This window comes from Eulemur rufifrons, unplaced genomic scaffold, assembly GCF_041146395.1.
Source record: "Eulemur rufifrons isolate Redbay unplaced genomic scaffold, OSU_ERuf_1 scaffold_314, whole genome shotgun sequence".
Taxonomy (NCBI): domain Eukaryota; kingdom Metazoa; phylum Chordata; class Mammalia; order Primates; family Lemuridae; genus Eulemur; species Eulemur rufifrons.
In genome coordinates, this window is record NW_027183096.1 from 30762 (window position 1) to 49435 (window position 18674).

At 39.9% G+C, this 18674-nt stretch overlaps 1 non-coding gene and 1 pseudogene across 1 annotated transcript; one reads left to right on the forward strand and one right to left on the reverse strand.

The window, feature by feature from the left end:
- Positions 1 to 759: 759 nt before the first annotated feature.
- LOC138380237 (small acidic protein pseudogene) lies at positions 760 to 1890 on the reverse strand (annotated as a pseudogene).
- Positions 1891 to 18197: 16307 nt separating this feature from the next.
- On the forward strand, positions 18198 to 18302 carry LOC138380238 (small nucleolar RNA U13). Its single transcript, XR_011232659.1, has one exon. It is a non-coding gene; the product is annotated as a small nucleolar RNA U13 (small nucleolar RNA).
- The last annotated feature ends 372 nt before the right edge of the window (positions 18303 to 18674 follow it).

An 18674-nucleotide genomic window follows, 5' to 3' on the forward strand; every position in this document is an offset into this window, starting at 1 on the left:
TTGGTCACATATTATCTAAAAAAAAAAAAACAAAAAAAAACCAGTTTTACATATTTTTAAATAGATAGGACTAAATGACTATAGATTTAATTTCTTCTGTAAAATCTGGCCAAATTTTATCAAAAACCTAACAAAACGTAATTCAAATTATATAAAGACTCTTGGGATCATAACATTCCAAATGTATGACAGTGTTTACTCCATCCGAATAGGTGTGAAAGTACTTGCTCTCATGTTGCTTTGGTCCAAAGAGAAGAGCTGAGTAAGAGGAAACTAATCTTTTGCTAACATTAATTGTGATTGGTAGCAGAAATATCCATGATGAATAGTTCTACTATAACAAAGGATAATTAAAGAATATTTCTCATGAACATATCACAGTATCAAATTTTTACAAGAGAAAAATATGAAGGAACAAAAATGCTAAAATAGCTACCACAAACAAAAAGAAGGGTCTCCCCCATAACTGCATCCGAAGGGGTAAAAAGGTGAGATTAGAGGGTTGATGATGCTAATATGAAAGGAGGTTGAGTGCTGTATTTATCTCTTATTTTGTACAACTCTTACTCTTTACAAAAGGGTTATAGTCATGCCCATAAAAGTGTAACCAATGGCATTTGAAAGCAAACACTCTTTGTAATTATTTAAAAGGGCCTTTTTAAAAATTATAATACAAAGGTCTGTGCTCTATAAGCAGTCCTCCACTGTGCATCCTAACAATGAGGCTTACTTTTAATACAAAGACTAAGTGTTTGGGAGTTAGGAACCACTGGATTTCACAAACATCATTTTATAGTCGCTTTTTGCATCTTTTCTGTTTTGGGATCCTCCACCTCATCAGGGTGCTCGGCAGCGTGGAGTTCTTCCGCAGATTCTCCCTTCCCTGACTCTGAATCACTTTCAGAGTCATCCGGACTTTCGGGATCAGGGGAATCATCATCATCGTCGTCACCATCTCCAGCCACGTCACCTTCTCCATCAGGATCTACCTCACTGCAGCCAAGTCCACAGTGTCGCCGACATCTTCCTGATAATTTACTTGTCCATACTTTGCTGATACTGAGACTCCAGTTCTTCATTAATTTTCTTGCCTTCTCCCCCGCTCGGAAGTGCGATGTTGATTTGTGATCTCCTATAGCAAGACGACCGGTCTGTTCTTTCTTTCCTGCACCCGTCAGTCTCGAGAACTTTTGTTTTCTCTCTTCATTGCCCACGTCTGCCGCCTCCCGATTGCTAGATCCAAGACCGTCGTCTGGGGAGGCTGAACGCTTCGCCCGGGGGGTGAGACCCTCTGGCCCCGCTCACGGCTGTCGGGGTCCCGGCGGGAAACGCCGAACCCACCCACGGTTCCCTCCGCCGAGACTCCGGCAGCCCGCAATCTGCCGCGGGCCCAGGCAGCGCGACTCCAGAACGCCCATATTTACAGATATTAATAAAATCTCATGCAATATAATCTCTATTAAATCCAACTATAATTTTCCTATAGTGGTCCATTATGATGAAATGGCGATTCAGGATGGTTTAACATCAGAAAATCTATTTATATAACTGGCATTATTAAGGACTACAGAAAAATTTACATAGTTATCTCAATCGGTTGGAAACCATCATTTGATAATATCCACTGCCTACTGTAATGACAAAGAAGTGCTCTCAGATGAGCCAGAAATTTAGGGAAATAACTCAACCTGATAAAAACCACCTGTAAACAAATATACAAAAATAATTCGGAGAAAACATTACATCTATTACATTTTATGTTTTCATCAAGATCAAAAATGATACTCACAGGATACCCCGGGGACTGTGTGGCTGGCGCCGTGCCAGCAGGGCGAGTGGTGAGTGACGGGAGCCGCAGTCACCGGAAAGGAGCGGGAAACGGCACGTCATCAAACAGCGACACTGCACTCGGTGATCACAGTGGAGCATTCACCCCGGCTCACGGCTGCCGTGGTCCCGTGCACGCTGCCTGTTCCTGCCCCTGGCCTTGACTGCGCTCTCTCCTGCGGTTCCACCACAAATGCCCCGCGGGCCTGGGCGCTGCAGAACCTCCTTTCTTCAACCGAGTCTCTTCCAAATTCCCTGGCGGGGTCAGTGACACCGCCGCTGTCTTTCCATGGAACTGACGATGGAAACCTGGAATTTGCTCCAAATGGCCCCTTTTCTCACAGGTCCACATACACTCAAAGGACCCGTTTATATCTCTGATCTTTTTCCTTTCTGCTCCTAATGTCATACACTAACTTAGATAACTACAGAATGGGATATTTATGACACCATGGCAACAACCATTTAATTGTTGGAGGTTAAAAAGAAAAGAACAAATACACAAAACAGGTAGCAAATGCTAGGGCTGACACAAGAATTAGTAGGAACAGAGAAAGAGCAGTGTCAGAATCCACTCAGCCACTCCAGGTGATAACTGAGGCATTCTGAACTCCATAGAGACTTTTTTCAGAACAGTACATACCACATTATTGCTGCACACAAATCTATTCCACAGTTCCTTATTGCATTAACATAAATTTGCAGTACTTCATTAACAGTAAGTACATGAATAAATGCAAAATGGGGAATTTTTACTTTAACTATGTAGAATTAATGTTTTTAGTAGTGAATAGTGAGGTGGAGGATTACTTTAAATGGCACAACAAAATGGTGGCTCAGTTGGTTAAAATGAATTCATTATGAAAAAGGAAAGTAATAGAAAAGATAACACAAATGGTTATACTTCCTGCACAAAATCAAAAGAATCAAGTTAACCCATTGCCCAGGCTACATCTTAATCGGGCTATTCTTCAATAACGGTGATTCTCTGACATACATACTTCCAAGTGTTTGCATATGGCACTCCCTTCCTTTGGACTTTCTCATCTTTTTCTGCTCTTTATTATTATAAAATCTTACTAAGCTAAAGTAACTCCTCTTTGGAAAGATATGTTTGTAGAAAACCTTATATTCTCAGAAATAAAAATATATATAATGTACATGACATAGAAAACAGTGATACATAATATGGGAAAAATAAAATGCAGGTGAGACATGGATTGTTGGGTTGGGTATGGGGAAAGATATTGCAACTTTAAATCAAATGTCATTTCATGCCTGTTGGAATGTCTACTATCAAAAAAAAAGCTGAGTGTTGGTGAGGATGAGGAGAAAAGGGAACATCTGTATGCTGTTGATGGGAAAATGTGCAGCTACGATGGAAAACAGTATGGAGATTCCTCAAAAAATTAAAAATAGAACTACCATAGGACCAAGTAATTCTAATTCTGTGAATGTTTCCAAAGCAATTGAAACCAGGATTTTGAAGAGATCTACTCTTTAATGCTCATTGCAACATTATTCACAAAAGCCAAAATACAAACAAATTATCCATCGGCAAATGAATGGATAAAGAAAATGTCACACACACATACACACACACACACACACACACACACCCCCCACAGTGGAATCTTAGCCTTAAAAAAAGAAGGAAATCTTGCCATTTGCCCTTTGCAGCATGGCTAACCCTGGAGGACATTGTACTAGATAGAACCAGCCAGACACATGGCAAATACTACGTGACACCACAGAGATGAGGAATTTAAAACAGTCAAACTCATAGAATCAGGCAATAGAATGGTGGTTGCCAGGGGCTCGGGGCAGGGGAAATGGGCAGTAATTAGTCAAAGGATGCAAAGTTATACAAGATGAGTAAGTCCTAGAGATCCACTGTGTAGCACGGGGCCCATAGTAACAATACTGTATGGAATACTTAACAAAATGCTGCAAGGGTAGATCTTATGCTAACTGTTCTTATCACAAAATAATAATAGTAACAAAATAATAATAAATAAAGATAAAGGGGGAGGGAGGAAAATTTTGAAGGTGATAGATATGCTTATGGCATAAATTGTGATGATGGTTTTATGGGTATAAACTTACCTCCAAACTCATCGATTTGTATACATTGAATATGTACAGCTTTTTGCACGTCAATCAGGCCTCAATAAATGTATTTGTTTTAAAAAAAACCAATAAGGCAGTCTGGAAAGGCTTCACAAAGAAGGTGACATTTGAAATGCAATTATTGGTGTATTTTTCATTTCTCTATCCCAAATTAAAGAAGAATAAATTATAACATATATTTAAATCACCAAGTGTGAGTTGTTATTCAAAAGAACTTATGCTTGAACAAAGGTAATTTTGACTACAGTATATTTAGGATCCTCATTTCTTTGGTATAATTGATGTATTTTAAACATACAAACTACAAATACTATTCTGAAAAATAAATACAGTTGAAATAGATCAAAGCTCTACAGTAACTCTTACATATACACTTAGAATGTTTTTCATGAACCATGTTTAATTTCTTGTTTGGCCTTGTCATTAGCTATAGCAAAATAATTTTGCAAACTCCCAAGATAACGTAGGTATACAGAGAGTTCATAAGAGCCATTAAAAACGCCCTGGATGATTTTATTTGTCAGCATAAAGATCAGCCTGGATGGTTGTTAAACTATTAAATAAATTAGCGAGAAGCACAGAGAAAACTCAAGACAACCAGTAATTTATCATGGATTCCCTGTGCTTTGTAGATTTGAGTTAAACGTAATGAATGGGCAGAGGGCATCTTATAGAATTATTTGGTCTGGTTTTATATCTCATCATATTGAATTTGAAATCCCAGCATATACCACGTTTATCTCTTAAGATTTTTGCAATAACCACTTCCCACTTCCAATATCGCTTGCCGCTCTATGAGCTTAAATTGAGTAAAATAATCCCACTTTCCCTCATGTTTATCCACACTCAGGTCAGAAGGAAGCAGTTAAAAGGCAACACTAGAAAACAAAACTATTTTACCACTGAGTGGAAAAGGATTGTTTCCTGCTTCAATGGCTACATAGGTTCCCTGGTTTCCCATGAAAAACAAAATACTGGGTTTGGGAATATAAATTTCATACCAGTATGGGCTCTGGTGAATCCTAGCTTCACCACGTAGTAATACAATATTGGCCAAATTATTTACAATTTTTGTATCTTTATCTGTAAATGGATATAATACTATAATAGTAATTACTACATCGGTTATAGAGAGGCGTCATGGAGCGACTGTATGGAAAGCCTGGCACAGAGCAAGCGCTAGATGCATGTCGCCCTGCCTCCCCCTCCGGCCCCCTGTCCCTCCTCCTCCCTCTCCCTCCTCCTCCCTCTCCCTCCTCCTCCCTCTCCCTCCTCCTCCGGTCTCCCCCCTCCTCCTCCCTCTCCCTCCTCCTCCCTCTCCCTCTCCTCCCTCTCCCTCCTCCTCCCTCTCCCTCTCCTCCCTCTCCCTCCTCCTCCCTCTCCCTCCTCCTCCAGCTCCTCCTCCTCCCTCTCCCTCCTCCTCCGGTCTCCCCCCTCCTCCTCCCTCTCCCTCCTCCTCCCTCTCCCTGTCCTCCCTCTCCCTCCTCCTCCGGTCTCCCCCCTCCTCCTCCCTCTCCCTCCTCCTCCCTCTCCCTCTCCTCCCTCTCCCTCCTCCTCCCTCTCCCTCCTCCTCCCTCTCCCTCCTCCTCCCTCCAGAACCATCGCACAGTCACCCTGAAGACCGACTCACGGAGAAGGAACTCCTGCGCGCTCTCGACCCATACAGATGACTTGGTGGCTGTCATCTCTTCCAGTTTCTTCCCAAGAAAATACAAACTACGGAATGTTCAGAAATAGACACAGGAACTATTACAACGAATGACCTGTGTAAGCTGAGCTTGCGACCAGGTGGCTCTGCCCGCGGAACAGGCATTCTATCGTTTCCTTTCAGACACTTCAGTTTTCCAAAGGGCGAATCTTAAACTCATGCGACACCTCTCGCATGTCTAGCACGCGAGAATACTGGCCCAGATTGGGTTTTGTTTTCCTTTCCATTGGGGGGAGCAAGATACTCTAAGACCTTCAGTGGGGAATGGTCTGCTTTTTCTTTTAATTTTGAAAAACGGGAGACAGTTGTCCCTATTAAGGAGGAAAAAGAGAAAAACGACTGTGGCATTGGGCGGGCTCCTGGAGGGTGGCTTGCGACAAGGGTCTACACTGAAATGCCAACCGCAGACAGAAATGTATTTACACCTGTGATGACAACTATAAAATAACGGAGTAGCCAGGCCTAGAAATGAAAGATTATGTGCCTCATATTTAAGGAACTGAAATAAAAAAGCAAAAGCCAATGTGCAAGCCAATATAGTATCTGCCGTCTACAGGGTAAGTAAGAGAAAATTTATACTCTGGAAGTAAATATTTTTTAACCTCTACTTGGTATTTTGTGATTATGTAACTATTTGCCAAGTTTTCATTATGGATGTAATTTTTTTTTTATTTTGTTAGGCTAGTACTAAAGTCTGTATATTATCAGTCTCTTGTTATAGAAATGTTTGCCAAAATATCTGCAGGCTGATCATCTGTTAAATAGGATACAGATTAATATATCACTTTGTATCAGTCAATCGGTGTCTTTATATACCTATATCTATATGTGCACGCCTGTGTGTAACCATAAACAGAGCTTGTTTTACCACAATGAACTCTATGAGGATTTTGAAAACAGGTGAAATTATTTTTCTTTCTTTAAAATCATAATTAAATATTCCTAATTTTATAACACTTCATATTTTACATAACATGCTAATCCAACACTAACTTGATCTTTAATTTTTTTTAACTCATTACCAAACCATATTGTCAATAGCTAAATTGTTTAAAATCAGTGTTAACAATAAGTATACCGACATTATGTGTGTAGTCACTTGTCCATATTTTCAGCATGGGAACTGAGTGCGTGGGAAACCATAATTAACCCTGAGTTATGCTGCATCAGTCACCTCTGACGCACAGGCACAGAGTCAGCATCTACTTTCTTTTCATGAGGAGTTTTTTTTTCCTCCATTCTAAATTTCTCTCCCTCAGGACCTTCTCACTCTTAATTTCCATTAGGAATTCCTCCGAAGGGATCTACGCAGTAGGGCCTCACAGAGTATTTATGGAAGATCTTTAGCAGCTAATTTAGGCTTTCCTAAAGCAGTCACAATGTTACAGGAAGGTTTTTTAATACAAAATTGATGAGGAAATGTGCACAGCTATACCTTTTTATCTATTTTTGTCTTTCTTTGCCAAGAAGAAAAATTCCAATGTGATTAATCACTGAAATATTTAAGAATACAACTCCATTTGACTAACATAAAAACTACTTTTCTAAATACAAGTTCTCTACTCAAAACTAACATTGATTTTATGCAAAACTGGGTCATTTCTACTCCTAAGATATTGCATATCTAAGTATTCCCAAATGAAATGCCTTTTCCTTTAATCCAGTTTCTGTTTTCCTTGTTCATAACCTTATTCAAACACCGCATTTACCACCACCAATAACAACAAAACCAACCAAACATTTTGCTATTTACTCTAAATTTTATTATTCTTCTATTCACTAACTCACTGTTCTTTCAATATTTCAATGCTCCTTCTTGTCTATTTACATTGCTATTAACTGGAATTCCAGCATTCAATAAATACTTGCTGAATGAATGAAAGAACACAAGATGTTTTACCTGTATATAATTATATTCTACTTGATTTTTCACTCAAAATGGTAATTTCATTACATTATTACTTTTAAAACTGATTGTAATGAGTATATAAGCCACATGGCATTGTTTAGCACCACATGGTGAAACTACCTCCTTCCCTGCTACCGGACGACTCCCAAAGTCACTGCCCTGTTGACAGGCACTGCAGGAATCTGAAATCTGTTAAACAATGAAGCTCAGGAAAATTATCTCAATTTGCTACACTCGTGAGCGTTGACAGATCGCAGGGCAATGAATTCGATTCCGCATATGGATTCAAAATACATGCCTACTGAAGGAAAACGTTATAGTCACGATATTGTAGTCATGCTGAAATCTTTCAACTGGAGGTGTTCATGCTTTGATAATTCTTAGGTATTTTTATTAATATCTTCCAGTATTCAAATATGATTTCTGAAACTTTTCAAAAAAATGTCAGCGTGATTCTCAGATTGTGGATGCTTCTGTAAACCTTTGTTAACTTTCTTTGTGGAAACTGAAGCTAATCCCGACAGTTGTCTTTAAGTGGCTTACAGAATGGTACTTATGTTTCACAGAAAAGAAATGTGATTAAATGATCAAAATGCCTGCAACAAACCATTTATAGGAAGTGTGCTGTCTTCGCTTTCGTTTTTCATTTCTTACAATCTTTCCTAATTAAAATGGCAACTATTCTGTGTCTCTGGGGCCCAGAAAAAATACTCTGAAGCATCATCTTCTAACTCCTGCTTGTAACACTTTCCCAGTAGGCACTTTGTTGCAGAAATACCAATGAGTAATCGCTCTGAGGATGATGCTGTGAGGATAAATTTGATCAAGATACCAATTCTGAAGGCTGTAGCAATTGGAAGTAATTTTTCTGATGCTGACTAATGAAAAAGAAAGCAGAAGATGTATTAACTGTGCCAGATTCATTGATTTCTATTTCACAAGCAAACACAAATACGAACATTTCTGGGTTGATTAAACAGTGTTTCAGTGAGAGAGCAATCCAGAGAGATCCTCCTCAGGGTAGGATCTCTTATGTTTTTGCACCGTATCATCTGCTTATGCACAGCAGCTTGAGGTTGTGTTTAAAACTAAAAGAAGCTTAAACACAAATTTTGAATAAATTATAGGTATGAACTTGATTATTGAAATCCAGAGTAATAAACCATTAAAGTATGGTGCAATTCTTCAGTGCTTATACTCTTCCTCTCGGCTAGCTCATTCCCGCACACAGCTTTGAATCTCTCCTCTGTGAAGACATCATCTTAATTTTATCTCCCATTGCATTTGAAATCTAGCGCTGCATTTCTACCTGCTTAATAAATATGTCTTCTCTCATGTCCCACAGAGATCTCAACATCAGCATATCTCTCAAATCTCACTCATTCAAGGCCCTTCATTCCTTTAAATTGAAATACTGAATTTGTAATCAGTGGTAGGCTCTCTGTTGAGTGCCTAACTACTGAAATTAAAATACTACCCTCTTGCTTCAAGACTAAAGCAGATGAGTTTGGGCTAGTAGAAGGAGCTCAGGATCAGCTTCCACGAGTTAGCAAAGCCTTCAGAAGAGAGATAGGTGAGCACACGTGTGCTAGGTCCCAGGCATGGACACGGGGCTAAGGCATGGATCCCTGAGACAGAACACACAAAGCGGTGACTGTAACAATGTCTGTATTCATTATAGGGAGTGGAGGGGGAGTCGAAAGGAATGAGGCTGGCAGGGCGGCTAGGAGCCAGTTTGTAAAGGAACCTGTATCTTCTTACTATAGAGTTAATCAACCTTGAACTGTCAGAGTGACTTCTTCCCTGGTCTATCCATTTTCAACTTCCCTACTCAGGTCTGCCTTACACACCACTGTTAACACACACTTCCTAACATGCAACTTTGATAACTTAGCTCCTCCAATGCTTTATTAAGCCCACAACATATGTATTTTCTGCAATGTGGTTCCAGCTCTCTCTGCCCCTTCTGTCTACATATTTATATACATGCTGCATACAGTCCAGACAGCCTCCTGACCCTTTCCCTGCCTCCAGTCTCCTAAAATGTTTCTGTTTGTGCTGTTCTCCAGCCTCATGATAATTTCTGTGTCCTTGGTGGTCTCTATAGTAACAGCAACAGTCACAGTAGTAGTAATAGTAGCAAAGAGCATCCAATCACATCTACAAGCTCGTCTGCATGACACTTGCCTCATGACCTCTTTATCTCCCAAAAGGTTTGCATTCACTTTTGAATATATTGAACATTTTATGACTTTCTCATATTTTGTTTTGTCTTTAGTTACACTTTAAAATATGAGACTGTAGCTTATTCATTATAAACAAAATTTCATAAGGCATCCAATGTACCATATACAACACGTTCACTGTACATGTACTGTATACCTTTGAATTAATACTCCATCAGAAAAAGGTAAACCCAAGCAATAGTCCATGAAAAAGCCTGCAGAACAGGCTTTTTGGTAGATAGAGCTGTTTCTTGCATTTTTGGTATAATAACTGGAATTTCCCCAGGGTTTCTACCAGATAACCTCTAGGAAAAATAATTTAAAAAAGCACAGGAGACAAAGATAATACCAGCACATGATATTAAATGGATTTATTGTTTAACAGATTCGAAAGTCTACATGTATATACATAATATAATTTATGATATATGTATATGTCTGTGTATATCTACATCTGTATCTATATTATAGCATCAATATCTATATCTATATCTTTAAAGAGTAAAATACAACTCAATTCAATTGCCTTAGAGTTGTTGGATAATCACACAACATAAAATTCAACAAATACTTGGTCCATCACCTGCTGAAAGGCCGTACGACTTTGTCAGCTGTGTTAACTTTCTGTTGTGCTGTGGATGCAGAAACCCTGTGGGGACAAACCAGTTTCATATCCCCGGTGGAAACACACCAGGATGATCAGTGCTGGAATGCGGACTGTCCACTCTCATGCATTGCACTGCCTAAGTGGGTTGACTCAGAAACGGAATGGACTCTTCCATGACTAAATTGCAGTAGGTAATTTGCAGACAAGCATGGAAGGATTTGTTTATCAGAACCTTGTGGTTTGTTTACAGTAATAGGAAGGATAAAGTTCATTTATTCTGTGAGAATCATTGGTCATTCTGGAAAGCCAGAGACCCTCCCGCTGCTTCTCAAATGCATATGAGAAAAAAAAGTCTCCATATATTATCAGGTACTTGGTGGTTTAAAGCCATTTTTTGGCAGGATATTATGTAGCTAAGAAGACGGGAATGGGACAGAGAAAGTAGGGAAAGAGGAGGACTTTAGCAGACGTGAAAAAGTGTTTCAAGCATAATTAGCAAGAAGTTCCGCCCTTTGAGAGACCTTGTTCAATATCTTAGATACTTTACATGATTGCCAGAGGAAATAAAAAATCAATTATCACCACTATCTCATGCCCCAGCCCAAATAATACTGTCTCACCCCAGCCTTCCTAAAATGTAAATAAGAATGGCAGAGCGTATCACCTAGCCTCATAACCAACCCACTTTTCCTGACTTATTAATGGCTGATGTGAAATCTCTGAGAATAGGCTAATTATGTCAAGTATTCACAAGAACACACAAATTCAATCCATATACAACTAACAACTATGTGTATGTTAAAGATTTTAAAATTAAGATGAATAAATGGTCTTGCAGAAATATTTTCTGTATTTTGCATTTTAAAATGATATAGTTTTAGACATTTTTATTTGCCTAAAGAGAAAGTAAAAGATTAAGAGAATGGGATATACATCTCTCTCTCTCTATATATATATATATGTACATATCTATATAAATATAATGAACTTAAAATACTTGCCAAAATACATAAAATCAGATGATTATGAAAGGGCAATATGTTAATCACACTTTAGCAGTCGGGAACAGCAACAACCACAAAAGACCCATGGATTTACAACAGAACCAAATAATTTTTTAAGCACCATGTTAGCTATGACAATAACACAATGACAGATTGTTGTGCTAAGCCAGGATGTATATGACCTGCCATTTCCAATTTCCCACCAAAGCAGCTCAAACAACGTAAGAAAGATTTTTTATTTTTTACTGAAGAAAATAGAAAGAGGTCTTACCCATCAATATTCAGCAATTTTTCTGAAAATGGTGGCGTGGTAATAAAAAGTGGAAATTATTGACCTATTTATTAACTAGGAGCAATCCACAGAGCTTGGGGAATAGAAGGCGGCTTGGTTTTGTAGGCTTGTGGGAAAATGCAATAGGAAACAATGATTGTCACCAACTCTGCTACTGTGCACTTTGACATAACCTGTAGAAAGAATGGAAACTTCTACCAACTTGACTTCCTGCATCTGTCAATTTCATAGAGAGAGCAAAGGGTATTTCTGTGTTCAATATCCTCATGGTAGCCCACTGGAGAAGGAGCCGTTACATCTGCTGCCACAGGTTGTCTGAATAAATATGGAGAACGGTGAGATTCTATACAAATGCACGTTCTCTGGCCCTCTCACACTCTCTTTTCATGGAGCTGTATTCTTAGCTTTTCCAAATTAAATGTTTCCAATACTGGGCCGGGCGTGGTGGCTCACGCCTGTAATCCCAGCACTCTGGGAGGCCGAGGTGGGCGGATCGTTTGAGCTCAGGAGTTCGAGACCAGCCTGAGCAAGAGCGAGACCCCATCTCTATTAAAAATAGAAAGAAATTATATGGACAGCTAAAAATATATATAGAAAAAATTAGCCGGGCATGGTGGTGCATGCCTGTAGTCCCAGCTACTTGGGAGGCTGAGACAGGAGGATCCCTTGAGTTCAGGAGTCTGAGGTTGCTGTGAGCTAGGCTGACGCCACAGCACTGACTCTAGCCTGCGCAACAGAGTGAGACTCTGTCTCAAAAAATAAGAAAATAAAAAAAATAAATGTTTTCAATACTGGCAAGGAAAAATATCACAGTGACTACATTGGTGCTCATTCCAATCAAATGAATGATTTTGAGGATAGTATTCTATTTCTCCAGCTTTCCATTAACTGCAGAGAATTCACCAAACAATTATCTTTCACATTAAATAAATTCACACTTATTTCTGGTCACTCGATGCCTAACAGCTAACAAAGCACTCAGGGGAAGTATGTGTCCTTCCAAATGCAAATGGCCTCATAAGGCACCGCGCTTCTTTCCTGTTGGTGGGGTTTAGCAAAGACAGTAACTTACCTCATGCTGCCTATGGAACGTCTCTTGTGTCCCTAGCTCCAGTTATACCCAAGAATTTAACTGATGTGTCTGGCCCTGTATTTTATCTGACCAAATAAGCCAGCCTCACCTAGCGGCACAGGCTATAGCAATTCTCACATATCCTTTGTCTTTCTCCATGATATCATCAATGTAATAATTTCAGTTGCTTTGATGATGAATCATAACTAAATACAAACAAGGGCGCCTCGGGCAAGATTTATATGGACACTTAGCAGGGTAAATGAATCCTTAATATCGAGGATTATGAAAATAAAAAACAAAATGAACTAGGTCTCTAGCATCATTCCATTTGGGCACATTAAAAATACATGCACATGAAACTATTCTGTATGACCCAGTAATGCTGGACACGTATTTATTTGTCAAAATCCATAGAATGAAGCACACAAAGAATGAACTCTAACTATGGACTTTAATGATTAATAATGATGTATCAATACTGGCTCACCAATTGTAACACATGCAATAAATATATAGTAGGGAAAAATGCATGGAGGAAGGGATATGTAGAAACTCTCCACTATTTCTGATCAATTTTTCTATAAACCTAAAAATTCTTTAATAAAGTCCATGAATTTAAAAAGTAAAAAATTAAATAAAAAAACCACACACATGTAGAAAGCAAAGGGGACAAAATATAATTTTTTTAACCCTCGTAAGTTCTTAGTAGAGGCACTCCCCTGAAAACAAAAGTCAGGAGGCTGGTGGATCGTTAGAGCTTAGGAGTTCAAGAACAGCCTGAGCAAGAGCGAGACCCCATCTCTATTAAATGTAGAAAAATCAGCCGGGCATGGTGGCACCTGCTGGTAGTCCCAGCTACTCAGGAGACTGAGGCAGAAGGATTGCTTGAGCCCAGGAGTTTGAGCTAGGATGACGCCACGGCACTCTAGCCCACGCGACAGAGCAAGACTCTGTCTCAAAAAAAAAAAAAAAAAACAAACAAAAAAATCCATATGTGAACATGGATATTTGTATTCCTTCTTGTCCAGTTTGTATGCCTTTTCGTTTTCTTGCCTAATTACTCTGGCTAGAACATTCAAGAACTTCCGGTACTTTGTAGACAAGTACAGGCTAAGTATCCCTTATCTGAAATCCTGGGAACAGAAGAAGTGTTTCAAGTTTCAGATCATTTTTTGGGCGGGGGGATTTTGGGATATTTGCATACACATAACTTGGACACGGGGCCCGAGTCTAAACACAAAATTCATATGGGCTCCATGTACACCTTATACACTTAGCTGGAAAGTAATTTTATACATTATTTTAAGTGATTTTGTGTGTGAAACAAAGTTTGTACGTTGAATCATAAGAAAGCAAAGGTGTCTCTGTCTCAGCCGCACATGTGGACAAGCTGTGGTTGTCTGGCGTCACCATCACCCTGACTCTACTGACAAGCAATCACTTCCTTGTGCTTATTCACACGGAAGTATGAGTGCACGCTGCTCCGGTCCTTCAGTAAGCCCGTCACATATTTTCATGATGTCATCTATGCACACAGTTTCTGCAATGTTAACACCCTCTTCATCATTGAGGACTATCTTTATATTTCAGAATTACAAAGATCTGACCCAAGAAACCTGGTGTACACTCCCTAATTACACACCACGGGAGGGTCTTACTTCCCTGACTTTTTTTTTTTCTTTTTAAAGACAGAGTCTTGCTCTGTCATCCTGAGTAGAGTGCAGGGGCATCATTATAGCTCACTGCAACCTCAAACTCCTGGGTTTAAGTGATCCTCCTGCCTCAGCCTCCCGAGTAGCTGGGACTACAGATGCACACCACCATACCTGGCTAATTTTTCTTTCTTTCTTTCCCTTTTTTAAAAATTTTTTCGTAGAGAGTGGGTCTTGCTCTTGCTCAGGCTCTTTGTTCTCAAACTCCAGTCCTCCCAGTTTGGCCTCCCAAAGTGCTAGGATTACAGGCGTGAGCCTGGCCTTGTGTCACGCTTGACCATAGTTTTACAAATACAGTGTTTAAAAGATTCAAAATGTTTCTAGAAACTCAGGAAGACAGACAGTATATGAGATGAAAGAATATGATAACTTATGTTAATTACTAATTCCTTTTAAATAAAATGTTGTGTTATTCTAAATGAACTGGGTGTTAACTTGGTAGTGAAGGAATGAAACCACAGGTTTTTCCCTTAAAAAAATTCGGTTTCTGCTGCTTGAATCTGTGCCAATAAAAAAAATAAAAAACAAATAAATAACTAAATAAATAAAAATTCAGTTTCAACTTCGGTTCGTTTGTCTTAAGTGGGATTTCCCCCTTCTTCTTTTGTGACCTTGGTTCATGAAAACTGCAAATATAAAACATGCATATATAAAAATGAGGCAGTTCTCATATCTCAAAAATTGAGGTGTTTTTCATATATAACCGTAATATCATAACTCACATCATGAAACACAATGCTTCTGGCTACTCTTATATTAACAGAAAGCCATTAAAATTTTCCCACTTTGATGATGTCAAGTATACCTCATTTTCCACTAAATTAGGATATTACTCAGTAAGTCCCTAATGCCAATCGAGATAGTGATATTAAAATCTCACTAAGTATATAAAATTTAATTGTAAGAAATAAAAGTCCCTCTTCCACGTGGAGTAGGCAATATAGAAATACATTTCATTTTGTTTGTTACACAGAGGGGACACTCGCTGCCCCCTGAGACAATGTAAACATGGCAGTTTAACCTAACACGCACATCTCTGAGACGCGGTGGAAACTGGAAACCGGAGCACACGAAGAAAACCGACGCAGACACGGAAACGACAGGCAAAGTCCACACCAGCGGCAGACCCGGCCCGGAATCCATTTTTTTCCTCATTGTTATAATGAAACATTGAGCAAAATGACATTATTTAAGGACCTGTTATATACACGTTTACAGTTTTAAGTGTAGCTGTGAATTTTCATAGGTGTATAGTTACACCATCACCAAGTCGGAAAACAATCAGGTGGAGAGGAGACACGCATCGCCCGTGTTTTTATTTCAGCATATTACAGGGGTACAAATGTTTAGGTTACATATATTGCCTTTGCCCCGCCCAAGCCAGAGCTACAAGTGTGCCCATCCCCCAATGGTGCGCACCACACCCATGAGGTGTGAATATGCCCATCCCTCCCCGCCACCTGCCTGACACCCTAAGAATGTTGCTACCATATGTGCACATAAGTGTTGATCAATCAATACCAATTTGATGGTGAGCACATGGGAGCTTGTTACTGAATCCTAAACCTTTAACCACTGATGGGGGGTTACTTCCCCATCCCTTTGCCTTCGCTAGAAATTATACAAATAAAACACCATTTGCCTTATGAGTCCCTCTTATCAGATTTGATGCCACATTTGCAAAAGTGCCTAATGACATGAAACTGGCAGTATTCTTCTGAGTCTGATCCTTGGACAGAGCCCAGGACACGTGGTGACACATTCGGCCATCACACGAGAGACTCCATTGTTACGAGGTGTACGAGTTTGGGTAAGGCCCTGTGCTCCCTCTAAAATGGAAGGAATGATTTTGGGGAAATGGAGAAAGGATCAAATGAGATACTAACAACCACGAAATTGCATAATCTCTAAAATGGGAAGAGAAATTAGAACTAAAAAAGGGACAACGACTGGATTTCCTCTGTTCTTTGATAACACGCTAAGCTGTTACTCCCCACCTTCCACGACCTGTGCTGAAGTCTAAGCGTATGGAAATGGTACCTGCGAATAGAAAGTGGATCCTGGGGATTTGTGGGTCACTGGAACACAGTGTTTCCAGCCATTCCTCTTACAGAAAGACATTAAAAATTCCCCACCGTGCAGACGTCAAATATACCCCCCTTTTCACTAAATTACGCTATTACTCCAGCGATAAGCTCTGTCTGCAGCTCACCCCAACTATGCCTTGGATCACTGCCCTGAGCATCATAGCTCCTTTGGTATTTCAACCCGGACATCACAGCGGACTTGCACAGACACCACTCTGCTCGTAGGAAAACACCATGATGGGCCAGCACCGTGCAGATGACCAGTCCTTCCTCAAACTAGGAAAAACTCCATTTTAAATGGTGAACGTATTGCATCACTCACTCCGTACACCAGCAAAATGACACTACCAAATATCAAAGGCAGTTTGAAATCTTGAATGACATTGAACAGATACACCACAAACACCTGTGGCCCAAAGTAATGAGAAGTCTCAAGTCCTAGGATTGCATGTCCAAACTGAAGGTGACATATTACATGCACTAAAACTTCTACCCGATGCAAAAATGAAGATGAACTATACCTGTATGTTTACCTTTAGGGGAATCATGACTGCTAATCCCCAAAACTCAGGACTGGTGATATTGCTCCCTAATGTCGACATCCACACTTGGCCAGTTCCTGAAAAGTGTTGAAGACGTATTAGATGTGGAAACAGAATGATCGGTGATGCTATCTTCACTGACGCCCCTACCCTCCGTAGAGAAGACACACACACACACACACACACACACTAGCTTTCTTATTATCTCACATGTCATCGTTTATTACTCTTTCCTTTAATCTCCATCCTGTGCTTTTCTTTAATCTTCATCCTAAATGCCAAAGTGATACCATTCATTCACCACCTCTTTTTTTCACAAAAATATAAGCACCACGATCGCAAAGATTTGTTTTTTCACGCCTCTGTATTCAGAGCCTGGAGGTCCTGGATTATTTGCATTTAATTCTGTATGTTTTTAGTCCACATCTAGCACAGGTCACTTCCATTTTCCCAAAGCTCCAGCTGTGACCCTGGGTTCCAGGAACTCACATGCATGATGTGGGCACTCTTGTTGAAAATCTTCACGTAGGGCTTTAGGATTTCAAAGCGGAAGGCGGGCGTCAGCAGGCGGCGGTGGCGGCTCCACTTGTCACCGGCACTCACCTCCTAAACCATGGGGATAGGAGGCCAGCAGTTGAGTCAGGACCCTCAAGCCCTGCTCTGTGGGGTGACCCGCAAGGTAGCTGTCACCTCCCCAGAAGGAGCCACAGCCTGTCCCCCCTGCAGCCTCCAGAGGCGGGTGGCCTTGGCAATGAGCTGTCTGTCTGGATTCTGCACAGATGGAGGGAATCTCTGCTTTCTCCTGCTCTTTTCCTCTCAAAGTCATGAAGAAGCAGAAAATCTGAAAAGAACTACAATAAGGAGATTGATTACATAATAAAAAACCCCCAACAACTGAAATCACAGGATGAAATATTTTAACTGGTGAAATATGCCACCAAACATTTAAAGAAAAATTAACACCAATCCTCCTCAAACTTTTTCAAAACATTGAAGAGGGAGGAAAGAGTGATGATTAGATGGGGCCCAGGGGGATTTTAGGGCAGTGAAATTCTTCTGTATAAGGCTGTGATGGTGCCATCTTTTTGTAGTTCATAATCAGCGTCATGACTGGGTCTTCACGCACATGTGTGAAATGCACCTCCCTCAGACTTTGTTATGATTGGCATACTGCCCATCTGACATGAACTTAGGAAAAAAAGATCATGATGGTGGCTACATGACACATGGATTTGTCAAAACCCATAAAACCACAGATCACAAAGAGGGAACCCTAAGGTAAAATACGGACTTTAGTTAGTAATAATGAATTGGTTCATCAATTCTCATCATCATCAAATGTTATATATTGCTTTATCAATTGTTAACATACCCTACATACAGTCTTGATGTTAAAAATAGGGGAAACTATGAGCCAGGAAGGAAAAACGTGGAACTCTTTGGATTCTCTGCTCAATTTTTCTGTCAAACAACTGCTGCTCTAAATAATACGGTCTGCAAGATTTAAAAAAGTGAACAAACTACCATTCCATGGAAGAGGCATTACTGAGTAAAAA